The sequence below is a fragment of the Bicyclus anynana genome, chromosome 15, assembly GCF_947172395.1.
Source record: "Bicyclus anynana chromosome 15, ilBicAnyn1.1, whole genome shotgun sequence".
Taxonomy (NCBI): Eukaryota; Metazoa; Arthropoda; class Insecta; order Lepidoptera; family Nymphalidae; genus Bicyclus; species Bicyclus anynana.
In genome coordinates this window covers 6,664,418-6,687,609 of record NC_069097.1, presented here as the reverse complement: position 1 = coordinate 6,687,609, position 23,192 = coordinate 6,664,418, and the positions used below count along the sequence as shown (strand labels likewise).

The 23,192-nt window shown below is 35.8% G+C and overlaps 1 protein-coding gene across 3 annotated transcripts in view; it reads left to right on the top strand.

Moving 5' to 3' along the window:
- Nucleotides 1–2,583: 2,583 nt before the first annotated feature.
- Nucleotides 2,584–23,192, top strand: part of LOC112052439 (collagen alpha-1(XVII) chain-like) — an 86,533-nt gene continuing 65,924 nt past the window's right edge. For all 3 annotated transcript variants that reach the window (XM_024091516.2, XM_052885731.1, XM_052885730.1), the window contains exon 1: nt 2,584–2,827. The gene's annotated coding sequence lies outside the window, so the exon portion shown is untranslated. The remainder of the gene's footprint in view (nt 2,828–23,192) is intronic.

Below are 23,192 nucleotides of genomic sequence, written 5' to 3'. Positions count from 1 at the left end.
TATTAACATAGAATGACTTTGCCATCGCATGAAAACACAATGTATCTGACAAGTAATACATATTAAGATTGTTTAGACCGATTGCCAAGTCAGTCCATTTTATTTAAAAATTTAAAAGATTTTTAATATTGATATACCTTCAATGCCTGCATTGGTACTAAAAACTTAGGCTTCTGGTATCATCCTTACCCTTACCTTACCTTATCAGCCCATAGACGTCCACTGCTGGACATAGGCCTCTTGCATGGACCTCCAAGCCGCCGCGAGCATCTAGCGGCTCCCTGCAGCCCGCTTGATATCCTCGGTCCACCTAGTGGGGGGTCGGCGAACACTGCGCTTTCCGGTCCGCCATTCCAGCACCTTGGGACCCCTACGTCCATCGGCATCATCTACAATGAAGTTATAGAGGGTCGAAAATGGCTTGATTTGCTTCGAGAAAAAGTATGGTACAGCTGTGCCGCTTTTTTGCTTAACTTAGCGGGGAAGTTGACGTGCTCCACGATTTGTAACCTTAAAGAAAACTTAACTAAAGTTACTGTAGGGCAAGGTTTAATCGTAGGTAAATTAAAAACCCTACATCGATTTATCGTAGACTGTATTTCTTAGTCGAAGATCACTTACAATTTACAATGGTTCACATAGGGTCAGGATTCTAGGTTCTTGTGGTTTCAAAGGTTCGTGGTTCTTGGTCCTTAATCTTCAGAGATTCGTGCTTCACAGATGTTGGGGACTTCACACTCTTAGGTTCATGGTTCTTGATCGGTTCACGGTTGGAGCGGAAGTGATTTATTCATCACTAGGGGCGTGGACATGCACATGTAGTAAACTGAATTCTAATAATAATATAGACGTATCAACTTTTGTTGCTCGAATAAAACGGAAACATTCGTTCGCTACGGCAGAAATTCGATACTGCGTTCCACGTTTGATACACTAGCAATTCTCATTTGTTAGTCTGCTAATTGTTTTCGAAACGGGCGGCTATTTGAGTATTGTATAGCGGAACCATTAGTAAATGACGAATGGGAAACAAATTTAATCATGGCAAATTTTATGTTTTATATTGGACCGTGTTTGCGTTTCGAATTACGTTATAATTTAGTAGCTGACGCCGCGCAGATTTACCCGCGTGGTTTCCGTTTCCGTAGGAAAATGGGGATAATATATGGACTATAGCCTTCCTCAATAAATGGCTTATCTAACACTGAAAGAATTTTTCAAATCGGACTAGTAGTTCCTGAGATTAGCGCGTTCAATCAAACACACTCTTCAGATTTATATATTAGGATAGATTAGATGACTTGATAACTGTAACTGGCGTTTTTTGGTAACTTTTTTAACGATACTCTTCGGATAAATTTTTCTTCTTTGATTGTTTTTCCTTACCAAAAAAATGTTTATCAAAACAAATATCAAAGAGATACGAATCAAAATTTCAAAAGAAATATTTCTCAATTCGACGCTTATTATAACTTTTTTGTATCGACTACGGGAATCGTTATGAGTTTATCTATACTCATATATATTACTAACAGATGCCTGCGACTTTGCCCGTTAAAACCCGTCGCGTAGTTTGAAAGAGGGAAGCGACTTTATCTGTCCCAAGAAAAATAAATGCTGTTTTTACTATTTTACTCATGGGGCCTTTATAGAAATATTTACATAATGATTATCAATATCGACTAAAATTTGCAGTGTTATGTGGTAATATGCAAAGGTTGGATAATAACAAAATTATGTTTACATAATAAGCTACAACTAAAAGTTTAAAGCGAACCTAAACATGCAGCATCTGCGAGTTTTAACCGTAGCATTATGTATATTGTGCACAATTTGAAATTTAGCTTTCTTTAATCTAATCTAATCCTAAAACTAGGAGATGCCCACGAATTCGTCCGCGTAAAATTCAACATATCAGAAATGCCGAGGGAATAATGATTTAACCATGAAATAACCTCCTCTTTTTTCCAGTGTCCCATTATAATCGGGCCAACAGTCAAAGAGACAAAAAGGCCCAAAAATTTCAAAAAAAATGTCTGTGTTTTATGTATTGTGTAAATAACTATAATAGTCACTTTGTATTTTGAAATCACAGACAGACACTTAAATTTTATTAATATGTTTGGTGAGAACATTTGAATGTATATGATATATAAAAAGCAATGTAAAGTTATTATAGACTAATCTTATGTTTATAATATATTTAATAACAATAAATAAAGGCAAACAAAATTGTTTAATTAACGATAACACCCTGAATATTATTTGCTTTTGATCAATATCATAATCCAAAATTGGAATAATAATTGAATAGGCAGTCAAATTCTGCGAAACGATATTAATGGCAAAACATATTAAAACGAACAATTTACACATAAATCATAGCGCGTGCGGAAACAAAATATTAAATTTCATTCGACATTAATTACAATATATTACATTTATGTAAATAACAATAAATAGTTTGTAATTTCCGTTAAATTTTATTGCAAATTACAGAAAATTTGTGTAAAATCAGTGCTACGAACGATATGAAAGCGTAGCGCTTGAGCGGCACCTTGGCGTAGACAGTGCCGACGCGACTCCGTAGCCAGCCGGACGTGTGCTACGAAACACAAATAAATTGTACGCTTCGTGAGAACACGCGGCCGGGTAGTGTTATAAAAAACATAGTGAAGTGTGCTGTGTAAAACGCAATAAGTGTAATAAATAATTGTATTTTTATTTGTAAATAAATTAAAAAAATGTGAAAGCAAAAAATGCTCCGCAAATGGTTAGGAAACAGTACTCACAGTTTTATTTCGTTTTATTCGACAAGCGGTAGACGGTAAGCGTTTGAGTCTAATGGTCCGTTAAGATAACGTCAGGCTATTTTACTTCGAGCGGTTCTAGTTAGCTGTTAACATTAAAACGTCGCTACGTAATGGTTTACGTGTACTGGGTAGTCAGTGAGAGAATAATTGATGTTAAAGGTGTTAAGAATTCTTCATTTATTAATATTTAATAAATATTGCAAATATCAAATTCTTTATTTGCTGATACAATTCTGTATTGTGTCTCGCCCGATCGGCATGCAAAATATTAAGTTACCTACATTTAAATCACTCCAGAAATGACTTTTAACACAATTTTAAAGAGTTAAATAATGAATAGAAGAACAATATTAATTTTTTGAAAAAAAATAAATGAATCAAAAAACAAATTATCTCATATTGTCAAAAGAATAAATTTATATTATAATGTCAAAGTTAAAAAATCATTTATGTCTTAAAACGCATTGTCCAAGAGAAACCTACGCAGATTATATTTAAAACTAGTTAAATTGTTCTCCTGTCTTATACGCTTTGGTAACTTATTATATATTCGAATAATCATTATGCAGATGCTCTTATTTAGAAAAGCAATGTGGTGGGGAGGAAACCGAAACCTATCTCTGCAACGCTCACAATTATGCCTTTGAAATAATCTGTCGTTAGTTCTCAAAAATCATGCAATTTCAAATATATATAGGGATGTACACACATACACAGTAAATATCTTTAATTTTTTCTGCAATCCACATATTGCTCTTATGCAATTACACAATCTTCATTGCGATTATATTTAACAACTTTATGTTGGCTTGTGACAGCGAGATTTGTAGTCTTAAATTTAACTTATTTTGCTTAATTAAATAAAATAAACAATAAATTGATTACGATACATTAAATGTACAATTAATTGGATTTATTTTATTGATAGTGATTCAAATCTCTCCATGAAAGTATAATATAAGTATATTAAAGAAATTGAATAATGAACAAAAAGCCTTTCATCAAATAAGTGTTAACAGTTGATTTTTAATGTATAGTTACTGCAATTAAAATTTTTGCAAATTTATTTTAATTATTATGTCTATGACACGTCTACGGCGTAGTCCTCCCCCAAATCTTTCCATAGCTTTCCGTTTCGGGCTATATCTATACTCATTACGTAAAAAGTCGTCTCTATCTTTTCAAAAGAATAAGGATACGCCAGAAAAGGATTTCTGGCGTCTCCTTTTTCTTTTTTCAGCTCCACCCGCTCCGTAGCTCTTTTGGTCCATCTCCCGTTTTCTAGTCTACAAACATATACATTTAAAAACATGGAAGTAGGTAGGTATGTATGTATGAAAATATGTTTGAAATACCAAATTCTAATATGAAGAAACATTAATTTTAGATAATACTAGCGAACGAACGAGTCCACATAAAATCAGTTGTGCACAAATCCCGTGAGTATAATTACTTATTTCGGCTTGAATCCTCTATCTTTCAGTGAAAACCTGTTAAAATCGGTTCAGCCGTTCCTAAGATAAGCCCAGACAGATAAACAGACAAATAAACTTTTTAAAAAACATTGTTTGTGGAAGGCTATCGTGTGAGCTATGAGCACTTCAGAAAACACACTTATCTTGAAGTCACAGACGGACACTTATTTATATGTATTCATTAAATTATATTTTATATTAATAAGCTCATACTCAAAACCGCATATTATTTTACTAGCTCGTAGATTGTACCAATAATTATTATCAATTAAAAAGACTCATAAACTCCTGTAAATTCTGCGATAGTACATTTTATACGATAAAATTATTATTTACTTAGAGCATTTGTTAATTTCAAGCTTCTTCCAAGAATTTCTTAGTAATCCTGGAGCTGAGAAATTCTGCATTATATTCGTTTATTCACGATTATTACTGAAACCTCACCTAAGAGTATTAATTTACATTACAATTTTAATGATGTTCTTATTGGCTATATATACCAACGGCTACTTTTGAGTTTACGAAAATTTTATACCATAGTAAAAGTATAGAATCGATTATAACTACTTTAAACTTATCACTAAACACGTTACATACAAAACTTTCTATGAAATAAAGTAGTTATACATTGTAGTAATTTTATTAATTTTAGATTTATTTTGGATATAACGAACTCAAAATTCTTTTTATATTTTATAAACTAGCGGACCCCGTCAAGCTTCGCTTTGACTTATGTGCACTTCTTCCCCCTTCCTACCCTACACTACTCTACTCCTACCCCTACAACACAATACCTGTACCTACAATTGTTTGATATGTACTAAACAAAGTAACATTTATGCAAAATTATTCATCTTTCATAATTAATTTTTTGTCAAGTTTTCATTGTTTTTACCATGAAAATTGGTCCAGCAGATCTCGAGTTATAAGTGTTGTAACAAACTCGACTTTTTTTATATATAGATTGGCTGTGTATTTGAACCAAAACATCATTGTGATACGAAACGGAATCGGCTAACCTCTGGACCAGAAAAGATCTGAACAAATATTATAAATGTAAATTTCATATTTGTTACTTACACTTTCACGCCTTAACTACTCCACCGATCACGATAAAAGCACAAGCGTTGTCTCGCATGCGGGGAAGATGTCACGGGCAAATACTAGTATTGCTTTGAACTTTAATACATCACTTACATATATATACGTAAACAATGTTTGTCGGTACTTTTCCCAGACTAACGAGCACGGCGACCTCGCAATGGAGGCTTGCCTTTTGAGACAAGGGTTGAAATGGTAATACAGATTATCTTAAGGGATCCTCTTCTATAATCCGCTTATCTTTAATACTCGTGTAATACCTAGAGAGATTTGTTTACAGGATTATTTTATTGTAACTAGGTAATTTGATTATTTACGTATCATCATTATCTGTCAATGGCCCAATGGATATAACCTCATTGATTAGTTCGTAGGTCCAAATCCGGTCTGGGGCATGCACCCCCAACTTTTTATTTATGTGTAATTAAACACCAGCGCCTCAAACAACTGATAAGTTGGAGGTGCATGCCCCGGACCGGATTCGAACCCACGCCCTCTGAAATATATCTATCTATCTAGGCTAGGCTATCACGGCTCTATTTACAAATATCTACTGAAAAATTATTAACAACATCAAACCTTATTTTATAATACCTAAATGTACGGTTTAGCCCGTTTAATAGTATAATAGTGTTTAATGCAATAATTAAATGGTATAATAACATTAAAGACTGCATAAACATAATAAAGCATAAGCTGTCATGACTTATCACTTCAGACATGCAAGCCATTATATACAACGCGCCTTAAATGCTGAAATAAGTTAGACACTCGTATATGTACCTAATTGACTAAATTTGAATTTGGTCGTACCACACCTAATACAGTTTTTCCCGATTAGTGGAGGGGAATGGTATTGGAATATTGGTCATATATATAAAAGATATGGCAAATATAAAAAAAAAAAACTTTCAATTGACTGCAGCATCTTTCCCGATTTAAAGATCATCTTTCCCGATTTAAAGATCTTCTGCCGTTTAACGCAACTTCTATCGCGTTTCAAATATTTATTTCTATGATCTGGCTTAGTACCTTTTTTCGTATGGAAGTAATATGTCCTATTCGAAGAACTTTCTTATACATAGACAATTACTAAGTGATATTTATAGTGAGCCGTGAGTGGATATGACCTCTGCTTCCGATTCCGGAGGGTGTGGGTTCGAATCCGGTCCGGGGCATGCACCTCCAACTCTTCAGTTGTGTGCATTTTAAGAAATTAAATATTACGTGTCTTAAACGGTGAAGGAAAACATCGTGAGAAAACCTGCATACCAGAGAATTTTCTTAATTCTCTGCGTGTGTGAAGTCTGCCAATCCGCATTGGGCCTGCGTGGTGGACTATTGACCTAACCCTTCTCATTCTGAGAGGTGAGTCGAGCTCAACAGTGAGCCGAATATGAGTTGATAACGAATGAACGAATTATAGTGGTTCGTAATTTATATTTTGTGTGACTTTTTCTCATGTATGATCAATTCGTACCATAGGTACAAAGTCTTTAACCGGCGTGAATATAAAATGGCGTAATATTATCATGTGATTTATGAATTTCATCGACGTGAGACACGTTTCTCGCGTTCAATTTCCTTTGACAAATTAGTCCGGCTCGTGCGTGGTTTGACCTAGAATCGAAGATATGGGGCTGCCTATAAATCTGTGATATTAAATTATGCACGAATATTAATCGTTAACCGATCAGTAATGATAATTTGATAGGCGATTTGAAATCCATTTGAATATATTACATCATTATTCGAATAAAATACATTTTGAAAATCCTTACGATCTCAGGTTATGTTAATTAGGCAGTGACATTGTAGTCTAAGATGGAAACGAGCTTACTTTTATTGTAGGACTCAAAAGTGATTACAAATATAAGAAAAGTAATGTCGAACAAAGGTTTTCACAACACTTGTCAGGACAATTTAATTAACAAATCACACTGTAACCAAAATAAGACCCTAGATTGGCAGAGAATGACCTTGAGTGGAGTCACGCATTAAAGGATCCTTTGACTAATATCAAACACTCCCCTTTTCCACTCAAGTCACTCTCCCCGCCTATCCCAAGTAACCCATAAAGAATTACACAACAAGAGATGTGGACGGCTCGAACGCCACGAGCACACTGAAGCCAACACTATTTATTAAAAACATGTAAACTCCTATTCACGCCAGAGCTAAAAATATATTTTTAAAAATATAACATGATTACGTAACCTCTCGTGTTTTAGCCTAAGTACAGAATTGAATTCCTAGATTTTCTAGGTCGTTAATTACATCAGCCCATCGGATTTTACTTGCGTGCTGCCTGTCACGCAACGGTTAACGGTTTAATTATAAAGTGTTTCTACCCGCATCTTCCTAATGAACCTTAATTAAGCTTGAGATGAAAAGTGTTTGAAAATCAATGATATTTTATACTATAGATATGTCGCGTGCCTACTAAGACCGCCAAGCGATTAAGCGTTCCAGTACTATGTCGTGTCTAAGCCGAAAGTGGTGTGAATTTTCATCATACCCGTAAGCCTCCTCAGCCTCCATTTTAGATTGCATTATCACTTACCATCAAATGAGATTGTTGTAGTCAAGGGCTAACTCGTAAATAATAGAATAGATCCGCAGAAGAATCAAAGTTAGACATGCAAAGCTGTGCAATGGGCGGATCACAAAAATCGAAGAACCGTTGGAAGTTGTGGAGTTTCAAAAAGCTGGTCGACCCCCCACTATACTACAGCCTTTCTTAAAAAGAAGGATGTTATCAATTCGTCGGAATCTTTTTTTGTTTTTTCTTAATTTGTTTGTTGGTAAACAGTACTCATCAAGAAAGGCACTACAGCCTTTATTGATGAGTACTGTATAGGTACGTAGGTCTTGATGAGTACTGTATACTGTAGGTATACGTGAACTTAGGACATTAAGCGGCTTGCAGGTAGCCGCTGGATGCTGGCGGCTCGAGACATGATGTCAATGATAGTAACCTACGGCGAGAACAAACTTTTAAACTTATTTCTAGCAAACAGGAATATTAGAGATGTTTTAAATAAAACTAGGCCACTTCCCCATTTCGTCATCCATTGTAAGAGTAGGATATTTTCATTTCCCTGTCAAACAAATACTCGAACATTAGTCAGTAACTCAGTAGTTAACACAAACAAAAAGTATATAGGTAATAGAAAGAAAGCGTGCTACAGTTAGACATACCTCATTTAATGAAGGCTTAGCTCATTCTCCAACCATAGAAAATTTTCTCTCTCTCCAATCGGTCCCTCACGACTGAGGATCGTGACTACCTTGGCGAGTCATCTGTTGGTATACAATGTTCCTCCATCGAGTACGCTGGTCATTTGAACGGCACTGTAAAAGGTGCGGGCTCCTGTTTCCTTGAGAAGATCCGACCATCGGGGTTGGAGATCTACCTCGTGGCCGTTTGCCTTCAACATTTCCCACCACAATATTTGTTTCCTAGTTGTTACCACGACGTGTGATATGTCCTAAATTACTGAGGATGCGCTGTTAACAGATAGTTGAGAGACGTGTTTTAATTTGAATTTGTGAAAGAATTGATACAATTGTACGTTTGGCAGTCCATGGTATACGTAACATAGAAAAATACATTAGCCAATCATGGACTCTAATGGCACTGCGAAGTAAATGGCGACTAATTCCTCGGTCGTCTATACTGATATTATATTTGATTGTTTGTTTGTTTGCATTGAACAGGCTATGAAACTACAGAACCGATTTGAAAAATTATGTTACTGATCGATTGCTACACTATAATTAAGGTTATAATTTTTATCCCGTTATTCCTACGGAAACTGAAACTGTTCTGAGATTGCACAATCACCTACTATCAGATGAGATTGTAGTAAAGGATTAACTTGTAAAGAATTAAAAAAAAATTAAGAAAATGTGCTGATAGACTTTCTTTTTCATAAAAAACGTAAGTCTAACTATTGCAAGCTCTCTTTATATTGTAAAAGCTGTGTTTAACAAAAAGTCTTGCCTCCATGTCAAAGTTGCATTGTCGACTTTTCCATTCGACGTGCACTGTCGTTTACCGTACCCGCTCTGCATGCATGGTATTATGCACGAGGCAGGTGAAATTTCACTTTAAAATACGCTTCGGATAAACAAGATGCAGGTTTGAAAAGGAAAATTTTAGCCGTATTAATTACTTAGCAGTGATAGTTTGCCTTTAATGTCATCATCATAACTATGATTCTGTCAATTTTTTTATGTATTCAAAAACAACCGTTTATCTGGCAGAGGAGGTAGGGGATACATAAACACGACTCTCACAAAAACGAGCATTTTAAATCTTAATATTTTATAAACAAACCAGTGAATCTAAAAATTATGTTAAAACTACAATGTTTTTTTATCAGTAACAAATGACCGCAACATTAACCGGTAAAACACTTTTATAAAAGCAGAATTATCAATTCATGTATCGTTTGGTTATGACTCAAGGGAATGTGGCAGTGTTTTTAATGAAATCATGCTTGACCTTTTCCGACATTTTCAGCAATTATCGTCAAATTTCAACCTATTTACACATAACCTTCATTTATTATACATTTAGATACATGATGAGTCACTATTTATGTATTGGCGGAAACTGCATAAAACCCCAGTAGTTATCAAGTGTATGGCAAACGGACAGACAGACAAGGCTGAAGACTTTGTTTTATAATTCGTATAAGTTATCTAAATCTAAACTAATATTTTAAAATGGTTACATTTGATATTGACCTACTTTAAAAATTCCTACCCCAATGGAAAGGTACATTACAATTCAGTAAAAAGGTTGTATTTTATCCCCGTATTCTCATGGTAATGGGAACTACATGGGTTAAACTGCGGGTGGTCTGCTATATACTAAAAGCGTTCAACATAACGTAACATTATGCCCCACCCTCCTCACTCTGTACACATTGACCAATTAAAATTCACACCAAAGATAATACGATACAAAATTAATTATACCAAATCCGACCCTTGTTACTACAGTTTGTATTCTTATCAGCATTTTATGAAAAAGGCTCCCACACATTTGCGCGGAGCAAATAAAAGGGTAGAACTGGGATGTGTAGGCCTAATATAAACTGAATAGGCAGAATTGGTTTTAACGAATGCCCAAATTCACATGCGAATTGAGAATAACCCTCGCAGCATAATAGACCGTATTCAGCGAATAAAGTCTTTTATACTCCCTGTGCGGAACTGAATCACGATTCTCTATACAAACTAGTTCGGCTCTTTATTCAGTCGCTGTATAGCATTATTTAATTTACGGGATAATATTTTCATTTATTTAAGCTTTATATAATAAGCCTTCTGCTTTATTTATTATTTCAAATAAAATGCAGTGTCGATTAAAGCCTTATATACTCACAAGCGGACGCCTGCGACTTCGTCCGCGTGGAATTTACAAATCCCTCGGGAACCTTGAATTTTTCGGGATAAAAAGTAGCCTATGTGTTAATTCAGACTATAATATATCTTAATACCAAATTTCAGCCAATTCGGTTCAGTAGTCGAGGCGTGAAAGAGTAACAAACATTCGAACATCTATACAAACTTTCGCGTTTATATTATTAGCAGGATTAGTAGATTTATAATATTAGTATCTGGAACATAAAAAAAAAGAGACATATAACTGTAATGTTGCCTCACAATAAATTAATTAAGTTAATATTTCTTTGCAGATGTCTATGGTATTACGCAGTAAACAATTAATTAAATATGTTGCAAAGTTATTGTTTGCCACAAATACGAATCCAAGATTCAAAAATAAAATTCTAAACTTAGCGAAGGATTCAATAAGATTCTTACATAACGGCATGGGATGCAAATAATTATGCTGCATTGCGCAACTCACAACTTTTATCTCACTACAGCGGGAAAATCTATAAGCAAGAAAAACAATTCAAAAATTCCCCACGTTCTAAATTCGAATTACTTTTTACGCTACGCCGTTACGCGTGGATTTTCAGATACGCAGAACCTTACTAACCTAGCGAGATATAAAAATATTGTAATAATAATCTTCTTTTTTACAAATAAAGATAATTTCTGTAGGAATAGCAAAACGTGCGTGTTGAATCTATATTAATATTATAAAGCTGAAGAGTTTGTTTGTTTAAACGCGCTAATCTTAGAAACTACTGTTCCAATTTGATAAATTCTTTTTGTGTTAGATAGCCCATTTCCCGAGAAAGGCTATAGGCTGTATATTATCCCCGTATTTTTACGGGAACGGAAACAATGTGGGTAAAACCGCGCGGTGTCAGCTAGTCACACTATAAATCCAAATTTTGTGTGTGTGAACATAATGCTGACTGAATAGTAACTACTTAGGATTCCGTACCTTAAAAAGAAAAAAATGAATCTATATAGGATGATAGATAGATCCCGATGATTTCGGGGTGAACCCCCATATTTTTTCCTACGGAACCCTTAGTGACAGACATGTTTGTTACTATTTCACGCCGCAACTACCGAATGAAATAAGTAACTCGTAACACATGATCTTTAAATATAATAAGCACATAACTTACTAGAAAGTTAATGATTTTAAACTTATTTCGTGGTTGTTCATTATGAATGTTATTTAAACGGGTACATACCACGATAAAACGACGAGATTTTTATTGTCGATATTTCGACCCAGTTGCATGGATCGTGGTCACGACGGGACTGAAGTTGCGAGATGAGAAGTGAAGTCAGCTGTTAGGGGCAAAATCGATCTACCCTCTTTCTTGTTCTTTTTCTTTTTTCAACGACCTCGCGTTTTTGGCTGTTTAGGCAAACCACACTCACGACATCGCTTTTGTTATTATGCGTGTCGCGGCGCCCTCTTGGTTTGCACAATTCTACCACCGGGTTCCACTCGCTGGCTAGTTTGAAGCCATCTTCCCGATTGAAATTTTTTGTATTTTCGAATTTCAATGGCTTCTCGAACTACTCGGGGTATATAGTGGCGGTCCGTGGAAATAATGTGTGGATTATGGATCTCAATCCAATGTTTAGTTCCCGGTTGTAGAATGTGATCAGCTATCGCAGACTTTTGCGGGTCGTTGTTTTGCGGGCCGCGACACGCATAATAACAAAAGCGATGTCGTGAGTGTGGTTTGCCTAAACAGCCAAAAACGCGAGGTCGTTGAAAAAAGAAAAAGAACAAGAAAGAGGGTAGATCGATTTTGCCCCTAACAGCTGACTTCACTTCTCATCTCGCAACTTCAGTCCCGTCGTGACCACGATCCATGCAACTGGGTCGAAATATCGACAATAAAAATCTCGTCGTTTTATCGTGGTATGTACCCGTTTAAATAACATTACTAGAAAGTTCCTTGGTTGTCCCAGAATTTATGAAGAACAGAACTAAACTCAAACGAAGTCACCGTCGTTCGCTAGTGTTGATTAAATTCAGACTATTGTTTGTTTGAGTTTCTTCAAACCTTTCAGATGCCATTGTAATCGGGTTCTAGGAACGCTATAAATCCCCAAAAATTCACCCCCCTCTACCGCATAAGAACATAAAAAAGCCAGCCATATATTTATTTTCATTCACAAATTTATTCCAAACATTAATAAAATACAACACTCAAGTAAGTATAAGCCAAAAATAAATCGTGAATTTTTCATATAACCACTTAAATCGTGTTAACTATACATAAGTTACTCTTAACCACTCTTTCAGACAGTGCTTTGTGCGTGCTAAACGCTTGTTTAGCGAGTCCCCTAGGCCGTTAAGTATTAGAAAATTGTGACCAGTATTTAAAATTTTTATTTATTACACTCAATGATAACGTTTTCCTAACAACATTCTTTATTATGTTAAAAAAATATGTCACAATAGCATAATTAAGTCGGTATTCAAATCACGGTCACGATATGAAACAAAACTGGTCAAATGCGAGTTACACCCGCTTTAACGGGGTTCCGTATGTTGAATACCTTAGTTTCGTAATTATTATCTTTATCAGCTTATTTTAACGGCTCCATAAAGGGCCTGGCCTTCCTCCTTTTACCACCATTACGACCACTGCTCCAATTCAGACGCTTTCATCATTATCAACCCATATTAGGCTCACTGCTGAGCTCGAGTGTCCTCTCAGAATAAGAGGGGTTAGGCCAATAGTACACCACGCTGGCCCATGCGGATTGGCAGACTTCACAGTGTCCTCACGATGTTTTCCTTCACCGTTTGAGACACGTGATATTTAATTTTATAACATGCACACAACTGAAAAGTTGGAGGTGCATGCCCCGGACCGGATTCGAACCTACATCCTCCGGAATCGGAGGCAGAGGTCATATCCACTGGGCTATCACGTGTCTTGGGATAGTGTTAATTTCTTTTAAATCAAGATCCGGCTTAACGAGCTTTCCAAGGTACGGAGATGTAACCATTGACTTCTGTACTCCAAAGTGAGAATGTTCCTATGACCCAAAAAAAAATTTTGAGAAAAAAGTTTAGAAAATACTTTTTTATATTACCAAACCATTCAATGACGAGCGAAGGCGCGGACGAAAACTAATTATTTAAAAATTCTTTAGTGTCGTTTCATGTTGGTACAAACAAGGGAAATAAATTTCAGTAAGGATTGTTCGGTCACAACCAGGCAGGCAATAAATTTGCTCACTTATCGGATCTGTGTACCAGCCGCTATACACGGGACGTCACACAACACAGCATTTCGATAAGCCACTATAAATGACGATTATTGCTAATAATATGGACTTCTGCAGACTCTACAATGATATACAATGATGTATGATACAGCCTTTCTTGATGAGTACTGTTTAACAACAAAGAAATTAGAAATGAGGGTAGAAAACGCATGTCATTTCATAACTTATTTATTTTAAATGTTGTATGGTTTGTTTATAAAATGTTATATAAAATATATTAACCATATCTAATTGTTCTAAGCTTATTAGTCAAATTTATTTTCAATAATATAAGAACAAGTTAATTATAATTATTATTATGTGTGAAATGACTAGTGATTTAGACCCTCATTTTAAATTTGTTTGTTGGTAAACAGTACTCATCAAGAAAGGCTGTAGTATAGTTTATTTTTCTATTTATCTTTATTATTTATCTACATCCCGCGGTTTAACCCGCGTAGTTCACGTTCCCGTGAAAATACTGAGATAAAATATAGCTCAAGACACTGGGGGTGGGGCGAGCGCAGAAGCATCGCCTGATGTGACCCGAAGGCTGGGCGAAGGCGAATAGCTTGGCATATTCGTTCGTAACATTCCCGATTGTCCGCGCGCTCGACTTCATACCCGCGCCGTCCTTCCCTCTGCCCCGTCCGCATGACTTGACACCCGCACAGTCCTTTCCCCCCGTCGCCCGCATATCATAGGAGTGTTATCAACGAACTTGCCAAGTTGTATAATGGTTTATGGCTGTCAGAGATTCAAACATAAATTCAAGTACCTACAATTCGCTACAAATTCGAATACAACTTAAAATTCGCTTCTGTTATCTGTCACTTAACACCTCAACTAATTTTAAATTGGTTCGGGACTACACCCTATGTTGTAAGCCTTTAAGCGAAAAGTTTTTCACGTTGCATAGTTTCCCACGGAATGTTATTTTAGCTTAAAATTTCTGAACTAAAACGCTCGCCACAGTTCTGAAGTACAGTAACGATATAATGACTAGTCGTTGTAAAGGGTCATACACAATAGTCTTTTTTCTTTATTCTTAGTTATTTCTTTCATTCTATTTGTTGGGTAATGAAGTCCTAGCTATCGGGGGAGAAAAAAAGTCTGAGTGTGTATACATTTGTATAAAAAAACTTATAACAATATAATTTGTTGACAAATTCGTAATTAAAAACAAAAATTGATTTTTGTTTTTAATTACGAATTACGTTACGTTTACGTTTTCGCAAATCCCTCGGGAATCGTGGATTTTTTTCCGGGATGTAAAAATAGGTGTGCTAATCCAGAGTAAAATCTCAGGTTCAGTAGATGCGGCGTTAAAAAGTAACGAACATCTCAACAAACTAACCCATACAAATTTTCATGTTTATACCTAATACAGTAAAAGCTCCATATTCACCCTTCCTTTATTCACGTTTTTACTATTCGCGGATAAAAAAATTGCTGAATTCGCGGATAAAAAAACTGACGAAACTGACGTAAAATCTGCAAATTTAAACTTTAACTTGCAAATACCTATTGCCAAAATTGCGAATGGATGGTTTAAGAATGCCACTGCTTAATTAAAATCTTTTAAAAAATGTCAAGCAAGAAAAAAAATTAAAATTCTTCAAACCATTGTCTAAGACTGAAGATAATAGTTAATCACTTACTTTAATTGTTTGTGTGAAAAAATTCGATCGTACAACTCCCGGTGGTCCGCGTGGGCTGGGAGGGTTTTAGCGATGACCCGCGCAGTCCTTTCCCTCCCGTCGCCCGCATATCATGGGAGTCATCAACGAATTTGCCAAGCTATAGCTTTTCATTTTGATAGAAATTTTGTAATCGGTTTAGTTGTTTAAGCGTGAAAGCGTAACAAACTCACATTTTTGTATTTATAAATAGGTATTCGTTATCAACCCATATTCGGCTCACTGCTGAGCTCGAGTCTCCTCTCAGAATGAGAGGGGTTAGGCCAATAGTCCACCACGCTGGCCCAATGCGGATTGGCAGACTTCACACACGCAGAAAACTAAGAAAATTCTCTGGTATGCAGGTTTCCTCACGATGTTTTCCTCCACCGTTTGTGACACGTGGTATTTAATTTCTTAAATAGGTATTAAGGATTAGAAATTTGAATACCCTTCCGTCTGTGGTGACCTGTAAAAAAAAGTGAGTATGATACGTAGATCAATGTAGAATATTTTCTATATGTATGTAGATAGTTTAAGTTAGTGCTATTTCCGAAATATCTTATCTCACTTTGTAATGAGGTTCTAAGAAAATTGTTTCCCTCAAATTTCATATTCTGTTTACAAAAGAGAATTCCCCTATTCATTATTTCTTATTACCGCTCTCAATGTTCAGGTCCCTATATTTTGTAAAATAAACACACCAATATGTTTCGCACGAATCAACATGTTCGAGACGAGCTATGAATTCGTTATTATTCCTTGATTTTCCTCATCACTTTGTTTGTATTTCAATTTATGTGCCTTATAAATGTTTACGGAAAATATTACCCCTTCGTAAATAAAATTATTTGTTAAAGGTGCTTTACACGTTGCGTTATGATAACGTGGAATTTGGCTTGGTCAGTTTTGTGCGACTATTACTGTTATCTATCTATACTAATATTATAAAGCTGAAGAGTTTGTTTGTTTGTTTGTTTATTGAACGCGCTAATCTCAGGAACTACTGGTCCGATTTGAAAAATTCTTTCAGTGTTAGATAGCCCATTTATCGAGAAAGGCTATAGGCTATATATTATCCCCATATTCCTACGGGAACGGGAACCACGCGGGTGAAACCACGCGGCGTCAGTAAGTTGTGTAATAAAACCATTAGAACAGAATGAATCCCTGTCAGCGATCCAGGAGTGTTTAATATTTATATTCAAAGGATATTCAATTTGGGTCGACGTTACTACTTGATCTTTGATTGAAGGTCAATTTGATTACTTTTTCAAAAAATCCGAAGCTGTCGTCTTCTTTAATCTTTTTATTAAATTTAGTTCGCGGCGCGGGAACTTTGTCAAGTGGATCGTATTTTGCTAGCCTGTTATTATTTAAATTTATTCCGTACGCATTTTTTGTGGGGCGGCATCTCGCTGCCCCTTATTTACTTGGCTATCGGGAGTTTGTTTGTTTGGAATAACTTGTTGTGCAATCCTCTTGTGTAGTAACTTAGTCTGTAATAATAAATAAACAATTTTGATAAAAGCATTCGTTATCAACCCATATTCGGCTCACTGCCGAGCTCGACTCTAGGGGTTAGGCCAATAGTCCACCACGCTGGCCCAATGCGGATTAGCAAACTTCACATACGCAGAGAATTAAGAAAATTCTCTGGTATGCCGGTTTCCTCACGATGTTTTCCTTCACCGTTTGAGACACGTGATATTTAATTTCTTAAGATGCACTCAGCTGAAAAGTTGGAGGTGTACGCCCAGGACCGGATTCGAACCCACACCCTCCGGTATCGGAGGCAGAGGTCATATCTACTGGGCTATCACGGCTCTTCCACTGGGCTATCACGGATCACTAGATAAAAGCATTACTTTTTAAAAATGGAACATTTAAAAAAAAAAAAGTGTCTGATAGGAGGCTTTAGCCGTGGCTAGTTACTACAAAGACGTACCGCCAAGCGATTTAGCGTTCCACAACGATTTATTTTAATATTTTATTTAATACTCTTTATTTGTACACCACAAAAATAAAAGAAAACAAGCAAAACAGAAACACAAGAAAGATGTCGTGTAGAAAACGAAAGGAGTGTGGATTTTTATCCTACTCCTAATAAGTTAGCCCGCTATGGATGTACACGTATGTTTGTTTTTTAACGCCGCTACTACTGAAGCGATTTGGCTGAAATTTTCAGATTTTACTCTGGGTAAACATATTCTACTTTTTATCCCGAAAAAATCCATAATTCCCCCGGGATTTGTGAAAAACTGAATTCTACGCGGACAAAGTCGATGATATAAACGAGTAATAAAAAATCATCCCCACTTTACATACAGAGGAGATACCGAAAAAAAATTTTTTTCAAGATTTTATTTTACGACTTTGTTGACATTTTCTAGCAGCAATAGTCTCTGTGCTAAGCCGCGGACAGGCAGACATTGCGACAGTATATGGGTTCTTTGTAGACTACGGAACCCTAAAAAGGATGTTATCATGTACGAGTACGTGTATGAACTAGCATGATTGTTCACTTTAAATTAAGTTTAATATTTTTTTCCATATTTTTTAAAATCCTATAGGATGTTAAATATGCAATATATCACCGAGGATTTTGGCCAGGATTGGATGACTAATTGGTCAGCTGTCAACGATGACACGTCGTTATATCAACGGCGAATAACCGATAGCTCGATGAAATTTTGATGGAAATTTAGTTTTTTTCATGAAATTTGCAGCTTAAAATATTTTCATCGACCCTCGTCGTGTCGGGGTTAACATGTCACTCGTTCGTCGGCTCGGAATTACTATCTCTAACGATGTCTGTCGGCTAATCCAAAGCCCGAATAGATATAAACTGGTGTGAATGAAACGAGAAAAGCAGTGTAAGGATACTTTGTTTTGTATTGATATGGAAATTGCTATATGAATGAATGAATAATGAATGATATTTTATTCATGAAAATGTAGGTTTAACATGATGGTACATATCATACACATACATTACATATCATATACATTATCTTTTATAATTAAATACATTTGAACGAAGAAAATAAAAACTAAATTAATACAATGTCACAATTAATAAGATAGAAAATGTCCATGTCCATAAAATAATCTTGAATGTCATGATAACTTTTTTTTTATAATAAATTATAATGTTATGATAAGCTAATCTGAGCTTCCCGGTTTTGTTGGCATCCAGCATTAGGAATCGTCATCATCAATAGAAACTCATATTCATAAGTTAGCCCTTGACTACAATCTTACCTGATTGTAAGTGACGATGCAATCTAAGATGGAAGCGGACTAACTTGTTAGGAGGATGAAAATTCACACCCCTTTCGGTTTCTACACGACATCGTACCGGAACGCTAAATCGTAGGGTGATAACTAGGCACGGCCGAACCCTCCCACCAGCCAGATCTGGACCAATTAAGAAAACCTCATTCGGCCCAGCCGGGGATCGAAACCAGGACCTCCGTCTTATAAATCCACCGCGCATACCACTGCGGAGGTCGTCATCATACGTATAAATTGCGCGAAACGAAAAAGTCCTTATACAATGTATACAGGTTCGTAATGAAGGTTCAGAGTAGGCTCTGCATGTTTGCATATATGAAATGTACTTACGCCAGTACTGGCACGAGGCTTTTATGTTAATTTATTTTTTCAATTTAAGTCATATTAATAACAACTTTTGTCTGTAAATATTTCTTATATTTCATCATCATCATCATCATCATCATTACTAACCCATATTCAGCTCACCGCTGAGCTCGAGTCTCCTCTCAGAATGAGAGGGGTTAGGCCAATAGTCCAGGCTGGCCCAACGCGGATTGGCAGTCTTCACACACGCAGAGAATTAAGAAAATTCTCTGGTACGCAGGTTTCCTCACGATGTTTTCCTTCACCGTTTGAGACACGTGATATTTAATTTCTTAAAATGCACACAACTGAAAAGTTGGAGGTGCATGCCCCGGACCGGATTCGAATCCACAGCCTCCGAAATCGGAGGCAGAGGTCACTGGACTATCACGGCTATTCTTATATTTATCTCTCTGTTAATCAGATTACATAACAGGCGTTGTTAGATAGTAACTCATGCCAACGTTCGCGAGACATGTTAAGCCCTCTCCGACAAGGGTTGGGAAAAACTGTTCTAAGCTGCCCGAATACGCTTAGATAACAATATTACGAGTATTTGGGAAGTAAAACAAATTGACCAGAAAAGAGTTAAAGAAATGAAAAATTAAGCTCATCTTTAATTACTACACGGTTTTAGACTTACTTTATTAGATGTCTAAACTTTTCTGATAGTCTGATTTTACTCCAAAATTCATGCCAATTGTTATTATAATGTTTTATTAAAAATATTATTAAAGTTGATTTTTTTTCTTTACGTATTTTTTATCAAAACCCTTTACTTTTAATCGTAAGTCAAGAACAAATATTTAACTCTTCATTTTATTTATTATTTATTATATACGCGACCTCTCGGACCGCACATCGGTACTGACGTTACAAATAATGCAAGTCGGTACTTAAAGGTTAAAGAAAATACACAGTTAAAAAAAAATATTATAATGCCGTCATTTCTGAGCGGTGCAGTGGTGAGTACGCGAGTGAATGGAATTTCTCAGGTCCAAATGATGAATTACGACTAATTATAATTGTACAGCTTTGTTATAGTGTTAAAGATGATTAAAAATAAATGTCGAAAATCCTAGTGCCGTACTAAAATGGTACCGGAAATCAGAACAAACTTTTAATTGCAGAAGCAAAAAATCATTTATTACTACGGCATTTGTGTAATTCGTTTTGTACACATATAGATACAGATACGTTATCCGTAAACGCCGTACATTTTTCCAGCGCAGGAGATGAAAGTTAAGAGTCGCAAGCCTTACTTTTTACTTGCGTACTCACCTGTGCCGCTCAGAAATGACGGCATAGTGCTCAGAGTTATTTTCTGATATAGTAACAGCCTTCTAAGCGTAATTCATGTTGGTTCATTTCACACGTAATTTTTGTTCAAGGGCTTGTAGTCTATTATAGTTAGGTAGCGAAGCGAATTAGAACTAGGCGAATACGGAAGACCATAATAATGTGTTTCGGCAACTAATACCCATTAACAAAAAATGATTTTGTGTAGCCCCAGTTTAATAAAAGCTCGGAATTCTTGCAACTAACGTTTTCAATAACGAATTAAAAACATTTCCGAGAACTACTCAAAACATTTTAAGCAACTTTACCGCTCTGATTGTTGAAGTCGATCTGTTTTTTTTTTCTTAAAACAGCGATTTAAGCGCTGCATTGTTTCAATGAGTAAAAATCTTGCTGGCGAACACTGAAATTAAATGTTGATTTAAAAGCTCAAGACATATTTTTCATTTCCAACTGCACAACAAGAGTTGAAACTTTGAAACGAAATAGTACTTTTTTGACCAAGAGGTTATTAAATTTTCGATCTGTATATTTATATATCTGTTTACCCATCGATATAAATCGTTAGATAAGCCCCTCCTTATTAAAGAACGCACAATTTTATGTCATTACCCAAAGACGTGCACGCACATCTTATCTTATCTGCGTAACAAGCGCATGCTGTGAGCGGACGTGGACTTAAAAAAATATTTACTGTTGTTCCTCATTTTATTCCCTTAATATACCTTCGTGTTCATTTAGGAAGTGTAAAAACATAAGCCACAACAGGAATAAAGAGAAATGTGTTACGAGTGATGACGTACTCAATGTGCGAAACCAATGACAATTCCGCGACGCTTTGAGGCCCATCTAACGATCTACGATCGATGTTTTTACCCATAATTGCTTTAATTACCATGTGCATGATAATTCCTGGGTCGAGCAATATTTACTTATAACTTATATATTCATACAAAATAATTATAAACGTAGCGAACCATGGTGGTGGTAAAAAAACATTACTTACTTATTCATCTTAACAAAATTATAAACGTAGCAAACCACGGTGGTGATAAAAATTACTTACTTATCCATCTTAATAAATAAAAAAATATCCTGGCGTTGCTCAAAATACGGTATCTATATAACACATAAGCATGTCTATAGAAAGCCTGAAATCTACCAAGTGTGCTCAAATAGCTTAGATATCATAAAGTAGCTTATTAATGTACCAAGCTCAAATAGAATATGAATAATTAATAATTTTAGCGGTATACAAATATAGACAAAACCACACCTTTGCCTCTGTCTCGCTAATCCAATTTTGCTCCAATTAAGGGACTCCATACTATCTATAGAGCACACAGAGGCTGCCACGGGCAATACACGAGTTAATGGGATTTGTCTAGCAACCTCCAGTTATCAGCTCCCAATAGACTTGCTCGATCCTGTATTCCCGAATACCAAAACGCTACGTCAATATTCCACTTTTAGTATTAACTATTGCGAGCTAATCTGTGGTTAAACCCTCATAGAACCCTGTGGGAGTTGAGGTTAAAAAATGACTTGTACTTTTCAGACTATCTATAACCTATCTTTGTGCATTTTTTCTTAATTTTAATTTTAATAAATCAAAACACAGCATAGAGATACGTTTACTTTGGGGCTAGATAGTGATGCGTGTATTGTTTAAGTAGGTATATATTTTTTTTAAATAGTGTAATTACGAAAATCTGATTCTTCCCTGGTGAGTCCCAGCACTACAAACAGTTACTTCTTCAAGTGTTAAATAACTGCACTGCCGCTGGTTAATAAATAAATCATAATGGATTTTTACTTACAAGACGGTGGTCCTGGGTGCGATCCCCGGCTGGACCGATTGAGGTTTTCTTATTTGGTCCTGGTCTGGCTGGTGGCAGGCTATGGCCGTGGCTAGTTACCACTCTACCAACAAAGATGTACCACCAAGCGATTTAGCGTTCCGGTACGATGTCGTGTAGAAACCGAAGAAGGTGTGGATTGTCATCCTACTCCTAACAAGTTAACCCGCTTCCATCTTAGATTGCATCATCACTTACCACCAGGCGGGATTGTAGTCAGGCTAACTTGTAAAGAATAAAAAAAAAACCTGGTGTATGGGCTCCAAACACCACGGACGGTCGGGTAAATAAATCAAGTGTGTGTAATTTAGTTACTGATCATGATAATATTATAAATCTTAAGTTATGCCGACGAATACAAATAGCATAAGCACTTTATTTATATTCTGCGGTCATGCAAATCTCTAAAATGGTCTAGTTTTGGTCTGGATTACTCAATAAATTACTATAAAACAACACAAATAAAAAGAAAACATTTGGAACTCGCCATAACATCGGTATTTGGCTTGATTGCACTTGGAAATGCAAGTAAATCGATTTTCATTTTTGTTACTGGCAGCATTTTCCTCTTTGACCCACATAACCTACTTTTCGTAAAGTTTGGCTTCTGCTTTGTATCTATCAACATTGTAAAAAAAACGTAAT